Here is an 18329-nt window from a genome sequence, read left to right as displayed (position 1 = left end):
TTCTTAATTTTTTAGAAATTGCATTTCACTTCTGTTGTACAACCATGTACTGTACTGTATGTGACAAATAAAAGTCTTGAATCTTTAATCATTTTAACGTTTTACCATGTTTTAGGTGTACATGGTCTTATAATACTTTGGTACACAAACTGTACCAGGATACTGTAAAAATATGTTAGACATGTTTATGTACCGTAATGGTGTTATTTATATAGTCACCTCGGCAGCGCCATTTTATGTGTCATGGTACTTACAAAAGCAAACTCACAATACTTTGGTGAATACCATGGGGTACCACAGCATTCGGCAGGTATCTAACATTTCAGTAGTACAGTATGTAGCAACATACAGTATCTAGTATGGTACTACCTATACAAAAAATACCATATAACAGTAGATACCTGCCGAACTTTGTTACCATAGTGGGGTACATGTACTACAGTATATGCTCAAATACTAAATCAATCAGAACCTTTTTTTTTATTTTTTTTTTTTTTTACACAATACACCAAGTGCAAGCAACAAAGCAGAATTTTTTTCATGGAAAATGCAAAAAAAAAGTATTTTTTGATCAAATCTTCTATTTTTCAAACTATTTTATATACCAAAAACTATATTTATCTGACATTAAAGCAGATTTGAGTACATGTGTGCTTCGTTTTTGTTGCTTACATAAACCATTTACACTTCCTAAAGAAATATTATTCAATACAATTAAGTAATTTCTCTATACAGGATTTCATCCATGAGCATGTTAGACCCAATGGATAACAGATTTTAAAGAACTTATATAGATATTCTTTATATATTTAAAAAATATAGGTCAAAAGGGGTAAAAAAAAAAAAAAAGCAAAATAAAGGAATGTGAAGAAAAATATGACAAACAATTTCAAGCTCAGGCTTGCATGGATATTTGTGGCTGTTTTAACAGACATACACTTCTGTTGCCTAGAAACAGTTTGAGCGAGCCCCTACAGTATGTCTATTTGAATATGGTCACTCCAACTTGTTTTGACTCCAAAGGTCAAAAACTTTATTTTCTACAGAACCTGTGCCGGACCGTACTGTATACCTTCATGGTTCTTTAAAACCCTTAAGCATGAATTAACCATAAGAGAAATCACTCATTACTCCCTCACTAGACATCTTGGCATTTTCACCAATAAGTGACATTAATTAGATATAATCCCCCACTCCCAACAATCTTGTTGATGCTTTAATCCTATTACACTGTAATAAGCGATGGTTATATCATACAAGTTCCCCCGGCTACTCGCTCAGCACTCAAGATCTTATCGTTGTTAGAGATGAAGATGAATAAGAAGGACGATTTTAAATGATCACTGCCAGATGAGCTTTTTATGCTGCAGGCCTTAAAAGCAACCCTTATTGATTGCTTGGCTGGCACGAGAGGATTAACACTGTGCTCTGAACCGCTAGCTAAACTTTTTTCTCTCGTTTTGTGAGGTCAAGCGCTGGACAATTTGACTATACAATACACTGTGATGCACGTTTTCCTTTATTTTCTTTATAACCATAATTTATTATAAAACCATTCCACCATTATGTGTAATGACCTGGAAAACAACCTACTGTACAGCACACATTTTTTTACTATACATTTTCCCAAGGTGTCAAAATAGCTTAATGTTTAGCATTGTCGCCTTGCACCTCAAGGGTTCAGGTTCAATTCCCACCTCGGGGTCTGTGTGCATGGAGTTTGCATGGTTGCACCCACATTAGGCTAATTGGCTTTCCCAAATTGCTCGTATAAAGTGACTATTAAATGAGCGTGTCTGTGTGTGTACCCCGCCTTGTACCCTAAGTTTCCTAGGATAGGCTCCGCGACCCTGTACGAAGGATAAATTGAATTGGACAATGAGTGAGTGAGGTACGTTTACCCATTTATTAAAATCATATGAAGGGCGGTCATGGTTTCTTCAAGTGATGGAAGAAGAAGTGCAAGGTTGGAGCAATAGAGGGATAAGGCAGAATTTCATACGGCAAAACTCAAACAAGTTTCACCTTTTCATAAGCTGAATAGGTTGGCGCGTTGTCATGAAGAAGACGCATGCACATATTTTTTAACTATGTGCACCATTTTGGTTTTGATCCTATAGTGGCATTGGGTGGAACTATACCACGGTTAACTAGAAGCCTTGGGAAACGTCCATGGACAAATATTTTCTGTTTTTTGCATACAATAATACTGATTTTATGGCCGTCCCTTATATTGTGTTGCATGTCATGAGCTGACATTGGTTATTCATAAGTATTACTTCGGGTTAACACGACTGCAATTGTGTATTCGCCAGCAAGATACAGTACAGCCATCTCCATTTGAAATGAACCAAATATCCAAAAAAGAGAGGTGTGTCTATGTTCAACAGTCGGATTTTGAATAAGAATATACATTCAAATTGGATTCAGGATTGTATGGCTAATTTAATGTGAAAAATTAAATGCTTTACAGCCATCGAATCTTAAAACAGTTAATTGAGCACATCTAAAATTAAACGAGTATGAAGCCTCTGATTACAATTACAAATCAAATATCACATCTTGAGGCATTGCCATACCTGCCTACAAGCATTCCATGTGTAATGATCTCTATATCTATAACACTTAAATTTTATTTCAAGTGGTGTCAACACTTTAATACCTGAATTTATTCACGTAAAGTTGATAAGTACAGGATGTACTTACTGTATGAATCACACTATCCACATAAATGTTTCTAGTTCTGCTAGTTCTACTCTAAACATATTGGAGTTCATTGTAGTGCTTAGATCTTTTCTTTGCATGTGTTACACAGCCCGAAGATCTCAGATAAAAATGGGCTTAATTGGCCCAAACCATTAAACATCTGATTATAAACCAAAAACATAGAAAAATACACATATGCACATGTACATACAGTACAATATAATAAAACTTTAAATTTCCTAGTGACAATTTTATGTGTTTTTTTTTTAGTTGGCCTACAGTAATTAAAGTATGAACTTTATAACTATTCTGCTAAATAAAATGTCAAATAAAAAGTTTGTACAGTATTCACCATATGCAGCCTATTAACATGTTTTGTATTAAATTTTAAGTTCATTTCACGCAACCATCACATCACACCATTATCTGGTTACTCTTAATGGTGTCACAGTGGATCGGGTGCCTCACCAGGGAACTCTGTGTGAGGTGGAAACGCACTATTTTTACGAAAAAAAAAAACAGACAGACTGTGAATCACCCAAGTGCACAACTGAAACCAGGAACCCTGAAGCTTTAAGCTAAGAACTCTGCTCACTGCACCATGACAAAGCAAGGACAGGAGTAGCAGAAATCCTTACAGATTATAACAACAAAGGAATTCATTGCCCCAAACTGGAGAAAAAAAAAAACAAAAAAACACTGCTTTCTTAGTTTGTATAGTCTTACAATGTGTTGCATTACTCCCTTAAAACCTTAAGGTGCCAGGTTTAAATTAAAGCTATACACTTAATATAAAGCTTTTTAATTAATACAGACTTTAAAAGCTATTTCATTCGTTTTTGTTACATCACTTTAAAATAATAATTCACTGCACTTCAATTAAAGCAACTAAAAGTCGCTATAAAATTTTATTTGCCTTTGAAAAGCCTTTATTTATTGTGCTAGGAAATGGCACGACTTTACACACACACACACACACATATGACAGTGACTCCCTGCTCAAGGTGATCTTTGCATGCAAGATTATAAAGATGATAAAAACTTTTATACATGTTGATTTTGATGGATTACATGTACAACAGCGGAAGATCCCTATCGGGTTTCTGGAACGCGAATCTGATGCTACAGAGGGCAGCGCTGAGGGTCAGGCGCCAAACACGATCGCTCAATGTCACTAAAATCATATTTTCCTTTTGAATGAAGTTCTCGCTACAGTATACTGTATGAATTCATGCATTGCGATCTTACGACATTATTAGATGATTTAATGATTACATGGGCATGATTATGGTGGTTTAGTGGTTAGCACTGTCCCATTGCACCACCAGTGTTTGGGTTTGATTCCCTCTTTAGTAAGTTTTGCATGTTCTCACCATGCTTGGTGGGTTTCCTCCAACAGATTAGGCTAATTGGCGTTCCCAAGTTGCACGTAGTGTGTGTGTGAGTGTGGATGAGTGTGTGAGTTTAGATGTCTTCTGGGATAGGCTCTAGGCCCGCTCTGACCCTGTACACAGGATTAAGCTGTATAGATGATGAGGAGTTAGTTATAAATGATTAGACATAGTACATGTGCGTGTGTGTATACATAAATAATGATTTTCTACTTTCCAAATGTGTCAAATAAAAAATAAAAAAAGTCCAAACCTAATTTTTTTTACTTTTTTTTGATTGTTTTCCCAAATCCAGCGGTGGCAACATCTGTCGGACTTTCCTAAACATGGTATATTAGAATGGGCTCTAAATGTTATTTCTTTTCAGAAAACCCGCATTCTTTTCACTTTTACTTACACCGCTTAACAACCAGCTTTAGTAAAATCCTCTGGAGGCGTTGTGAATGTGACCTACACTTATGATGCTAATTATGCAGCCATATGGCGCTAACCTAAAAAATGACGTGTAATGGAAAGTCTAATGGAAATTTAAAGAGCTTTCACATACGCAGTGTGTAATTATAAGTTGGTTTAAATCAAACATTGGTATGTTTACACCCTTGGGACAGTTCATTAAGGCATGGCAAACATACCCCCGGTTTGCACCAGAACTGCTTTGAGACCGCCTTATAGAGAAAGTTGGTCATGCAATACTTTCAAGTGTATTCAGTTAAAATGAGATAGCGGTCTCACTCACAAACAACAACAAAACAACACATGCCAAAAAATAAAAATAAAAAAATGAAATAATATGTGGGGCGTTCAAGTCAAACTGGGACTTGTAATGACATTTCTCATAAGTGAAGATGTAAAACTGATGGACATTTACAAAAGTCTTCCTATTAACATTCAGTGAGTGGAATGCCTGATCCTTGAAAAAAAAAAAAAAAAAAAAAAAAGGAACAGAAGCATCTGTTTGTGGAAGCTGTAAACTTAGTCACCAACACTAATTGCATGTTACAGGAACTTAGCTGTGAGAAGTGGCCACATCGCCCCAAGGAATTTCCACCATTACAGGAGTTCCTGGGAGGCCAGCGTTCCAGACATGAAGCATGCAGTCGAATCATGGCTCCGGCATACTGAGAAAACTTTCCATCTTGATGTTATCCAAGCGCTAGGGGATTGTATGGAGAAATAAAAGGAGTTTTTACTCTCATAACTGTGTTCTGTTATTCTGCAAAATCAATAGTCTGGTTTTGACTTGAATGCCCCTAGTATACTGTACAAAGCCCGTAACTTTTTTAAGCAGTCTTTCTAAAGATTACTTCTAAATGTTGCTTTAAATGAATTTTGTATATAGCATTAATCTATAAACATTAATGAATATGGCAATCTCCTTGATGTCAAAAAGGCAAGCGTTTTCATTATGCACCTACGCCTACAAGCGCCTGTACCTGAAATGACTGCACAGCCTCCTAATTGCAGATATCGGGTTTCTGTATTGATTTCAGTGGTTCGCTCTTCTCAGATCAATTCGCACTTCTACAATGGTGTCTTCATTAGAAGAAAACTTCTAGTGAAATTGTCTCCCAGCCGAGTCGGGTGTAATATATGGGATAAAAGGAGGAAAGCTTTTTATTTATTTATTTATTTATTTATTCTTGTTACTCGTTCTCCATTTCATCATCAACTCCAATGTATTCTGCCCTCCCACCCACTCCTGTTCATTGTCCTCTGGTCCATATATCCATCTTGTCCTTATTCACGCTTGGCCTCCATTCCCGTCTCCAAGTTAGATGTGCATTTATTTTCTCACTGCTACAGCTAACCAGAGCATAAGATTTATTACTCCTTTAATAGTCCCTGTCATCACAGGAACCCTCAGTCCCTCCCATCTCCAAGTATTCATTAAGGGGGTTGTGAAACCTCTCGCACATGGAAAGCATAAATGAGTCTATAGGGTGTCCCAAAAGTCTCTATAGTCTTTACAGTCTTTGGACTGTGGGAGGAGACTGGATTACTCAGAGGAAACCCCCCAAGCATGAAGATAAGATGCAAAATAACGCAACCTAAATATAAATATATTTGAAAGAAAATTACTGTAAAAAAAAAAAGACAGAGAGACTAAGGAAAAATTTTGTCAATTTAATTTATTACTTTTATTTTATTACATACAGTGGGGCAAAAAAGTCTTTAGTCAGCCACTAATTGTGCAAGTTCTCCCACTTAAAAAAATGGGAGAGGCCTGTAATTTTCATCATACTGTACTGTATGTATACCTCAACTATGAGAGATGAAATGAATTTAGAAAATCACATTGTAGGATTTTCAAATAGTTTATTATGATGGAAAATAAGTATTTGGTCACCTACAAACAAGCAAACTTTTTGGCTCTCACAGACTTAAACTTCTTCTTTAAGAGGCTCCTCTGTTGTCCACTCGTTACCTGTATTAATGGCATCTGCTATCATTTATAAAAGACACCTGTCCACAACCTCAAACAGTCACACTCCAAACTCCACTACTGTATGGCCAAGACCAAGGAGCTGTCAAAGGACACCAGAAACAAAATTGTAGACCTGCACCAGACTGGGAAGACTGAATCTGCAATCAGCTTGGTGTGAAGAAACCAACTGTGGGAGCAATTATTAGAAGATGGAAGACGTACAAGACCACTGATAATCTCCCTGATCTTTGGCTCTACGCAAGATCTCACCCATGAGGTCAAAAAGATCACAAGAACTGTGAGCAAAAATCCAAGAACCACACCGAAGGGACATAGTGAATGACCTGCAGAGAGCTGGGACCAAAGCAACAAAGGCTACCATCAGTAACACACTGCGCCGCCAGGGACTCAAATCCTGCAGGGCCAGACGTGTTCCCCTGCTTAAGCCAGTACATGTCCAGTCCCGTCTGAGGTTTGCTAGAGAGCATTTAGATCATCCATGAATGTCATATGGTCAGATGAAACCAAAATAGAACTTTGTGTTTGGAGAATAAAGAATGCTGAGTTGCATCCAAAGAACACCATACCTACACCACCACCTACTGTGAAGCATGGTGGTGGAAACGTCATGATTTGGGGCTGCTTTTCTGCAAAGGGACCAGGACAACTAATCCGTGTAAAGGAAAGAATGAATGGGGCCATGAATCGTGAGATTTTGAGGGAAAACCTCCTTCCATCAGCAAGGGCATTGAAGATGAAACGTGGCTGGGTCATTCAGCATGACAATGATCCCAAACACACCGCCCGGGCAACGAAGGAGTGGCTTCGAAAGAAGCATTTTAACATCCTAGAGTGACTTAGCCAGTCTCCAGATCTTTGGAGGGAGTTGAAAGTCTGTGTTGCCCAGCGACAAGCCCATCAACACAAATGGGCCAAAAATGGGAGTGTGAAAACCATTTGAAGACTTACAGAACACGTTTGACCTCTGCCATTGCCAACAAAGGGTATATAACAAAGTATTGAGATGAAATTTTGTTATTGACCAAAAATTGATTTTCCACCATAATTTGCAAATAAATTCTTTAAAAATCCTACAATGTGATTTTCTGGTAATATAATTGAGGTACGAGTTCCTATGATGAAAATTACAAGCCTCTCTTATCTTTTTAAGTGGGATAACTTGCACAATTAGTTGCTGACTAAATACCATTTTACCCAACTGTACATTAGAGAGTCACCGACATACGCACCACACACAAACACACCCCCACAAAATACATAGCTTATGAATATTTTAATTGTCAGTAACTTGATACTGATAGACATCAATCTGTTTACCTGCTTTAATGCCTTCTTTGTCCTTCCCTTCACATGAGGCATTTTCTGTTTTTCTTCTGTCTCGCCAGCCGTTCCTGTCCATCAATCAGGCATAATATTTTGAAAGGGAAGCAAACAACGCTAGTGCGTCTCTGACACTGCAGGTAATGGAGAAGTGACGGGAGATGAGGGCTGACTTTATGTGCCAGTTTCACTAGCATGAATGGGAAAGAAAATATAGCACCTTGTCTTCCTGCTCTAATGAGATCACACGTCACCACCAATAATGGATCCTCCTTGTGAATCTTTAGTGAGTAATGCCAAAAATGTCGGCAGATTTTCCTCGAGTGAATTAAAATGTAATGTCGTATTTCAGACATAGTCTAATACGTTTTTGATATATAAGGAGATATGAACTAGGGATATTTTAATCATCGTAGATTCTTATTATTCCTTTTTTTCATGCGGCCTTTCTCATGGGAATATGCAAGCCATTTGTAAGCCAATTAGACGACTGTTAATGTGAAATAAAATATGTGACAACAACTTTTTTCCTTTATGAGAGAGGTCATTGTAATCGTTACGGAATGACAGACTTCACAGACAGGAATTAGAGAAAACCTGAACGGGCGCTTTTATTAACAATGAATGATAACTGTTTGGGATGAGATGTGGGTAAAAAACCAGGACGTTTTAACTGATATGATGCTGGAGCTGGTGGAAGGAGTATCAGGTGGACAGGGCACAGAGCTTGGAGAGACGAGGAGACGCAGCGACGAGGAGACATGGAGACAAGGAGACATGGAGTGAAGAGACGATCGCTTGACACGTTGAGTCCTTATCCATAGTGGAGACTAGACGCCGAGTGAGGTGTATTTGTATGTGTTGGTGAGGATGTTCAGATGTCTGTGATATTAGAATTCGGGAGATTGGCAATGTTGATTGCGGGCGGAGCCTGGTGTGCCCGTGACAGGAATCGAATTTGCACTGATATTTAAACTGCCAGGATCATAGTAATTTGTATATATTTCATATAAATATACTTTGCTTTATCAGTGGATGAATGAAACAAATATCTGTACTTTCTACTTTACTACATTTTTGCACAATTCTACTTCTTGTGTTACATATTGCCACCTGCTGGTTATTTTTGCATAATTTGCCTTCCCTAATCACGTAGCAGGTGTTTAAAATTAGAACAAAACAAACAGCACATCCACAGTCAGGAGAAAAGGAATAGAAAGACAGAGAGAGAGAGAGAGAGAGAGAGACTCTTTTACTTTGACTTTAAGGCTACTGTAATCTAATACAAGCTCAGTACACTTGATTCTTAAGTCTATTTGAAGGCAAGTGTAATTGTAAAAAAGATTGACTTTTACTTGAGCAAAATATCTCTACTTTTGCTCAAATATACAATTTGTGCACTTTGGCTACCTTTGTCCCGGATTTAATCTACTGTAGATATTATGATCTATATATTAAAGGAAATTTTATATATTATAGAAATAGCTATGTTTGTTTGGAAAAGGCCAGCTGTTCTTGAAGAGTTTTCGCAAGAACTCTATTGTCCAATGCAAAACCAATCAAGCACCATGATGAAACTGGCTTTCATGAAGACCTTCCCAGGGAAGAAAGACCAAAACTTATCTCTGCTGCAGAGGACAAGTTTATTTAGAGTTATTGATAAAAATGTAGTTTGTAATGAAAAATATGGTCTAATATTGGAAAAGAATGCTAAAAAGAAACAGACTTATGGACCTTATGGAGATCTTATGGAGAGCAAGTAGAATAAATAGGCGGAATCTATTATTATTATTATTATTATTATTATTATTATTATCTCATTTCCCCTCTTGTCTGTTCCAACCACATCGCCAATATACTAAACACAGGCCTGATCATCTTTTTTAAGGTTTTATATATATATATATATATATATATATATATATATATATATATATATATACATATATATATATATATATATATATATATACTGTATATATATATATATATATATATATATATATATATATATATATAAGATTTATAGGCAGGCAGAGCGCTGGACAGCCGTGATTGCTAAGCAATGTTGCCAATCAGAGAAGACGCGCTACACCTGTCCGGCAGGTTATTTAAACCCCCAGAAAGCACCACACTATGTGCAAACATTAAATAACGCCAGGTATGAGAGCATTGCTTTTGTACAGGAGAAAGAAAAAAGAAAAAAAACCTGAAACGAGGCCTGAAAGATGAACAATACTGTATATCTTATTAGAGATAAAGAAATAAAGGTCTGAATAAATAAATAAATAAGTAATTGAGCATTTTTCCTTAGCACTGCAAGGTTCTTGCCCTAATCGATTAATCCCCGCCAAGGCACATAATCACCCCACGTCTCAATGCACCCCTATAATTCCTGCGTTGGGGTTCCCACTCTTAATAACATATTCGGTGGCACCATATTGGAGCGCTCCTGCATAACATAAATACAGTTTACACACACTACATAAAAAATGCAGTACAAGAAAGACTGGCTCTTCGGAAGCAAAACATGAAAAAATGAGGGGTGGCTTATGACTTTTGCTCAGTACTGTAGATAGAAATGAAATGTTTACAGTGTAAGATTTTGATGAGGTAGAGCAGTGGGGTGTAAACATTGTAGATACAAGCAGCAGTGATGTGTAACGTTGTCGACAGTGAGAACAGCAAAAAAATATATATATGGAAGTGTTGGAAATGCTAAATGATGTCAGTTACAACTATTCAACTTTAACTATTGAGATCCAGATAGACTCCATGGTATCTGTCAGGTTTCAACCTGTTCAACATCCCGACCCATTCTGGCACTGGGGCTGTTTATGGCCCGCTTTCTTTCCCAGTCCACCACCATTTTCTCGGTTTTGGCCTCATTAAGGAGTGGATCCTCACCCTATCAGTAATGTTGTTGCGTAGGTACCTGCACTTCTTGTCCTTTTATCCCTGATGCACATGACCACTAAAGAGTCATCAGTAAATTTCTGATATGCCTTACAGCGTTAAGAAGAAGGGGAGATCATGGTTCCCTGTGGAGCTCCAGTCCTGCTCAGCAGGCGCACAGACAGGCAGGTTTCCAATTTCACAACCTGGGGTCTGTCCGACAGGTAGTCATTGACCCAGGAGATCATTGACGTGTCTGCAATTCTTCACATTTTCTCTCTCAGCAGGAGCCAATGGTGTTAAATAGGCACCTGAAATCAGTGAAAGTGTGGTTGGGGTGGGACTTAATGGTCACTATAACATTCTTCTCCTTCTTCTTCTTAATAATAATAATAATAATAATAATACCCATCTCAGGTATAATCCTGGCTCATACACAGTTTTCCTGGATAAAAATGAATGTGTCTTTCATATGTGTGTTTTGTCTCCTAATGCTGCTTCACTATTCTACAAAGGGGTGTTCAAATCAAACCAGGACTTTTGATTGTGAAGAATAACTGAACAAAGAGTAAAATAAGATTGTAAAAACTACAATTTCTTCTCTATATAATTCTCTACCACACTAATGCACATATCCAAGCATTTCACTTGTGCATGGAGTGCACGTTTTTTTTTTTTTTTTTTTCAGTATGTCAGAACCATGATCAGACTGCCTGCTTTACGTCTGAAAAGCTGGCCTCCCAGGAACTCCTTTAATAGCCCAAACAGGTGGAAATGACTTGGAGCGAGGTCAGGACTATACGGCAAAAGAGGCAATAACTCTCAGCTGAGCTCCTGGGGTGTTGGTGAATGATTGTTCCCACAGAGAGATCCATGTCTTTCACACGTTGGACGTCGATTTTCAAGCATCCGGCATTCCACTTGCTGAATGTTTTCTTAAAAAGTTAAAATAAGAACTAGTCTTTTAAAGTCTTAAAGTCTTTAATGTAGCATACTCCAGATTACTTTAATAATGTCCCCAAAACGATACATTTAAATATTTTGAACTCTGTCTCTGACGGACACTTACTTGATTAGATTCGACAATCTAATCTCCTTCCGGAAAATTATTACAGTTCATTTTTAAAACCAGACCTGACTTACCTGCTTGCTAACTAGGTGCAGTAATAACAGAATTGCCTTGCAGACCCTCGGTACAGTTGTACACTTCATGGTGCGACCGTCATTTAATATTCAGGGAGAGAAAAACATGATAAAAGTGTCTCGCTTTACATAATCACTCGAGCAAGATTAAAAAGTAATCCTCATTAAAACTACTCTTACAAGTACAATTTATTTCTTTTAAAAAGCCGCCACCTCTGTTTGCAGGAAATTGCAGGACGAGATGCTCGCCTCATTTAGAACACAAATGCCAACAGGACCTCGGCTTTTCAACACCAATTTCCCTGACTTACATTCTTGCTCCTCGCTGTTTTTCCCAACAGCGCTCATCTTTTTAGTCTAATAGCAGGTGATGTTTTTATGTTTTTATTTTTATCTATGCATGCATGCATGCATGCATATATACAAGTATGTATATTTTAGGAGGTCTTGCAGGTCCTTTATCATTTTAATGGAACTTGGGGCCATGAACAAAGCAAACAAACCATCATTTACATCGATGACAGAATTTTTTAATTGTCAAAGAGCAATTGTGTTTGGTTGCTTGCAAAAACAATATGGTATTTTCATGCAAGCTGGCTTATAAGACAAGATGTTTATTTTTTATTGATTGTAGTATATCTGATAGAAATTGTGCAGAACAACAGAACACAGTAATAAGAGTAAAAACTCTCATTATTTCTCTATATAATCCCCTGCTACATTAATCCACTTATCCCAGCTTTTTACCAGTGCTTGGATACCATCAAGGGAGAACGTTTTTTTTTTCATTATGCTGGAGCTGTGATTGACCTGCCTGCTTTATGGTTGGAACGCTGGCCTCCCAGGAACTCCAATCATTTAAGAATGAGGTTAGGACTGTATGGGGGATATGGCAATATCTATAAATAATAAATAAATTGGCAATAAGTTATCCATTGTACTGTAAATGTCTATAAATTACATGAAATGAAATAAAAAACATTTTCTCTCTTACTGTACATCAATACAGTCAGGACTGTGTACTGTACAGTATGTGCATGTCTGAGGAAAGGTTTTACACATGAGTAAGCAGCAATATGGTGTAAGTTAATGCAATATGTTGCCTTGATAGTCACTTAGCTCTGGTAACTGCTTGCTCAGCATCTCAAAGAGATAATATATACAGTATGTACTTGATTCAAGCTTTTTTTTTTTACACAAAAACATGATTTAAGCTCTGACTCTAAATATCAGACCCTGGCCTGAGCTTTTTTACTAAGATCCAAACCATTTGTTTAGGCACAGTACACTTTTATCTGTCACACTTCAGTGGTGACTTCAGTTCAGTTCTTATAATTTTATTGCCATATTGACTTGACCTTATTGAGCAATTTTTCTTAATCCTGAAGTTAAGGTCTGCTGGTGATGTGTTACAGCAATCTGTAGTTTCATTTTCTGACTTATGCAAACAGTCATGTTTTTTAGTATTAAGGAAATATAGTGCCTGGTTTAATAACCATTCAAAAAGATAAAATTCTTGGCTGGCATCAAGAAAAAAATAGTTATAGAAACATTTTTGTATACAGAGTCGTACATATAGAGAGTCAGGCAAAAAATGTATACACACTTCAGAAACAAAACTTGTATAAATATTTTAATACTAAATCTATTGTTATACATTATATATTGATAAATATGGTAAAATCAGGAAAAAAATGATTATCATTAATATTCTATAAGATATTATAGTATATTATACTATAATACTTACTCACTCATCTTCTATACCGCTTTATCCTGTATTCAGGGTTGCGGGGACCTGGAGTCTATCCCAGGTGGCTTAGGGCACGAGGCAGGGTACCAATCCATCGCAGGGCACACACACATACACACACCCATTCACACACTACGGGCAATTTGTGAACTCCAATCAGCCTAACCTGCATATCTTTGGACTGTGGGAGGAAACTGGAGTACCCAGAGGAAACCCACCAAGCACGGGGAGAACATGTTCCCTCCATGCACACAGATACAGGAATCGAGTCTGGCCGGGAACCGAACCCGGACCCTGGAGGTGCAAGGCGACAGTGATAACCACTACACCACCATGCCGCCTGTATAATATAATATGATAATCTACTGTATCCATCCATGTAGGAACCTCTATAGTTCGTGTAGGGACCGTGGAGGCAGATGGTGACTATTGTATTTATTCCCACTAGTACATACAACTATGAATACAATGAATGTATGTCATGTTAGGACATTCATACACTATGGACAGGGAGAAATTCTTTTGAAACTGGTTTTGAGACCTCCGTTGTATGAAACGTAAAGATCGATATTTATTTATTCCAATAAATCAAAATTTTCAAAATAAGTCAAACTTTTACAACGCGTTGTACAGGACTGTCCTTCCAAGTGCATTTTATTGGACATTTCTTTAGTGAATTCCAGTCGTTGGAGGAGCGGTCTGGAGCAGGCCAATATTTCTGAAACAGCGCCTTCATTTTTCCAGCCAGTAAGCTTGTTAATCTCAAATAATCTTATAAATGATGTCAAATTGAGGCAACATGAATGAAAGCGTGACCAACGTTTACGTCAGAGAACACTATTGAGTGTATCAGATGCTCTCAACAGGCTTTTGCTGCATCGAGTCACAAACTTTAGACCTGACATTTTGCACACATTGAGTACAAAAACATTATCTTGAAAGGGCCAAATTACCTTTAAATGGTCCACTTCAGGCAAGACTGAAAGACAAATGGACTCTAGTCATTTAGCTTTCAGATTGCTTTATACTTCAGGAAATACTAAACACGGTTCTTTAAAGCTTTCTTCCTTCAACATCTTTGAAGGTAATGACTGAGATCGCAGGCTACAACTTTAATAAAATCTTCATCCCTAGAAATCATTTCTTTTTCTATCTGATTTGAGATATGACTGATTTCCCCAGATAACTCCATACTGTACATTCCACTTTAGTCTAAAGCAATGCAGCTTTCTTTGTTTGTCGTTTGACCAGATTGTTTTTTAGAATATATCTGACCACTGATCTACATTTGAACTTTTATCTGTTTGTTTGTTTGTTTGTTTGTTTATTTATTTATTTATTTATTTATTTATTTATTTATTATTAAAGTGTAAATGTGGTGTCAGCCTGGAACGGTGAACCAACACTTTTTACTTGCGTATAATTTGAAATTCTCAACACAGACATCTCCAAAGAAATTGTCGTTTTTGTTTTTTATTCTAAAAGTCGCAAGGTTAACTAAATATAATTGCCTTGCTCTTATCTCTTATTTAGTAGTACTGACATTGAAATGATATACCTCTGATTAATTATGCTAGCTCTGTAGATTTTTAGGTTTATTATTCAATAACACTTTGAAAAACTATGAAACTGCAGGAATCTCATCTATACCTGGTGGGACCAAAGACTATTCCATATATATAGTCTGATCCCAATGAAAAGCAGATGTAGTGCAAATGTTTGTAAAAAGTCATCGCTGGCCATGATAGAAAGATATCAGAACACTCAGTACATCACAATCAAAATGTTTTTATGAAATGTAAATGTGTTTAATTCAAAATAAATATCGATAGTCCCCGATGAGCAAGTCAAGGGCGACTGTGGCAAGGAAGAACTCCCTGAGATGGCAATAGAAAGAAACCTTGAGAGGAACCAGACTCAACAGGAATTGATGTTTTATCCTGTATACAGGGTCGGGGTGGGCGTTAAACCTATTCCAGGAGACTTAAGCCCAATCCCAATTCTACCCCTTACCCCTACACTTAGCCCTACCCCTCCGTTTGGCGCGTTCACGTGAAGGGGTAGGGGTGTCTCATTTCTCTTTTGGTTGGAGGGGTAGGGGTAAGGGGAACGGCCAGATAGCCCTCCAAATGAAGATTTTTCGGGACCTCACTTTAAACGAAGGGCTAAGCGAGATTTTCAACATGGCTGCTCACTCGAGCAAGCAGACCCATAAATGTAAAAATTTTTTGCCATTAATAAGGATTTTTATGACAAGTTTTCATTATATGTATATTACTTTTAGTCTTGTGTTTATGGTGATGTTCTGTAAAAAACCGTTTGCAAAAAAAAATCGCTAAAGTTTGCTAGCGGATAGCATCGATTGCACGATATTACAAAAATATATTTTTATGTCATATACACTTTAGTGCATGCTACAAACAAATATGAAAGTTCAGTAGCACGGCAGTTTGCCAAGCATTTGATAAAGCATTGTTTGTTTTGCTTACGGCCATATGTAGACATGTAAATGAACGGATACGTATGATGACGTATAACAGTGTTGTAGTGGTGTCCCATTTCTTAGGATAAATATTTTAACCCTTTACCTTTCCACTTCTTTTTAAGGGACAAGGGGAAGGGGCGAGGGGTAGAAAATAGAATTGGGATTGGGCTTTAGGGCACACCCTGAATGGGGTGGCAATCCATTGCAGGGACACGCGCGTACACACACACACACACACACACACACACACATACTGCCAATAAGCCTAATCTGCATGTCTGCATGTGGACTGTGGGAGGGAAACTGAAGGAAACCCACCAAGCACGGGGAGAACATGCAAACTCCACACACTCAGACTCAAGGCAGGAATCGAAGAGGTGCAAGGCGCCAGTGCTAACCACTAAGCCAGCGTGATCAGAGTATAGTACATGGAAGATAAAAGAAATGAGATGTTTGGCGGTGGAGAAATCATGTTCTTGCAGTTCGTTGCATCAAATATTTGGCTGAAATTTTATGCAAAGAATGATTTACATTTCTATGTATTTAGAACATCTCTTATCGTCATTCAAATAAACCAAAGATGTAAGAGCTCTACTCCTACAGGCCCAATTTAACCTCTAATATTTTCTCTTTTTCTATGAGAGTGCAGCATGAGGTAATAAATATAAACATCCTAACACTGGTGGGAGAAATATAATACTTCCACTAAGCCTTAGTCTCGACTCGTCCCATGAGAAACAAACATTGAAATCATTGCATGGGTTGTATTTTGTACATATTTAAATATTTCTAGGGGCATTGTGGGGGATTGCTGCAAATACTGTGGCAGTACTGCTTGCTTCTGCACTCTTATGAGTTTCAAAGCTTAAAATGTATAAAAAAAAAAAATCATAGTTTATGCCATACCATACTGTAATAGTGACAAACTGACACACTTTCCTGAGGTTTATAATAATCTGTACTCCTCTTACATGTGTCTGCTTACTATAATACTGACAACACCATGACAGATAAAAGCTGATTAATCAGAAGCTCTTGTACTGAACCAACTTGAAAAGTTGGCATATACAGTATATTCCTTTTTTAATAGATAATAAGCCACATAAGCTATAGCAAGACCCAGATTCTGTGATTAAAACATCACGCGACATGTTATCTCAACCGGTATCTCAATCCTACCCGGATTCATAGGACTGCATCCTGCCGTTAAACATAATGGGCCGGAATTACATCAAAGTATTACAGTATACTTTCTCGAAATTGCCTCATGGAGGATTCCTTACAGCTACTTTTAGTGGAAATTAGATATCGATCAGTTGGCTTAGTGGTTAGCACTGTCACCTTGGAGCTTCAGGTTCGATTCCCAGCTCCAGTCTGTGTGCATGGAGTTCGAATGTTCTTCCTCTGCTTGGTGGGTTCGGTAGTGCGAGTGTGTACAGAGTGCTTGAGAGACTTCAGACTGCCCTCCAAGGTGCTCAGGAATTTCCACTCCTGCACCATAGAGAGCATCCTGACAAGAAACATCACGACCTGGTTTGGAAACAGCACCTTGCAGGACAGACGAGCTCTACAGAGGGTGGTGCGATCAGCTGAGCGCACCATCCGCACCGAGCTCCCTGACTTGCACTCGATCTACAGCAAGCGGTGCTGGATCAAAGCCAGGAAGGTCGTGAAGGACCTCAGCCATCCCAACAATGGACTGTTCTCTTTGTTGTGGTCTGGGAAGCGATTCAGCTCCCTGAAGGCCAACACAGAGAGACTGAGGAGGAGCTTCTTCCCGCAGGCGATATGGTCTCTCAATCACAACACAACACAAGACTGATTACCATCTTTTTGTAACTCCACTGCATTAATCACTTTAAATAAGACAATTTACGAAGTCGTTTTTTATGCATACTTGCACATCACAGCCATTTAAAAATTCTAAATTTGTTTTTGACAAATTTCTATTTTCTTTTCTATATTTTTATATTTGATATATTGATATTTTGCGTTTTTATAGATATCTTGTTTTTATTTGTAAAGTATATTTTACTTTGTACTAGTTAATCTTATTTTTCTAACTTATTTCTCTTATTACAGTATATTTTACTTTGTACATCATATTTTACTAGTTAATTTCATTTTTTTAAGTATTTCTTTTATTCCTATTATTTCTTACGTATAAGCTTTTACTATTTTTTCTTTTAA

This window comes from Clarias gariepinus, chromosome 28 (genome assembly GCF_024256425.1).
Source record: "Clarias gariepinus isolate MV-2021 ecotype Netherlands chromosome 28, CGAR_prim_01v2, whole genome shotgun sequence".
NCBI lineage: Eukaryota > Metazoa > Chordata > Actinopteri > Siluriformes > Clariidae > Clarias > Clarias gariepinus.
Note: the sequence above shows the minus strand (reverse complement) of the source record.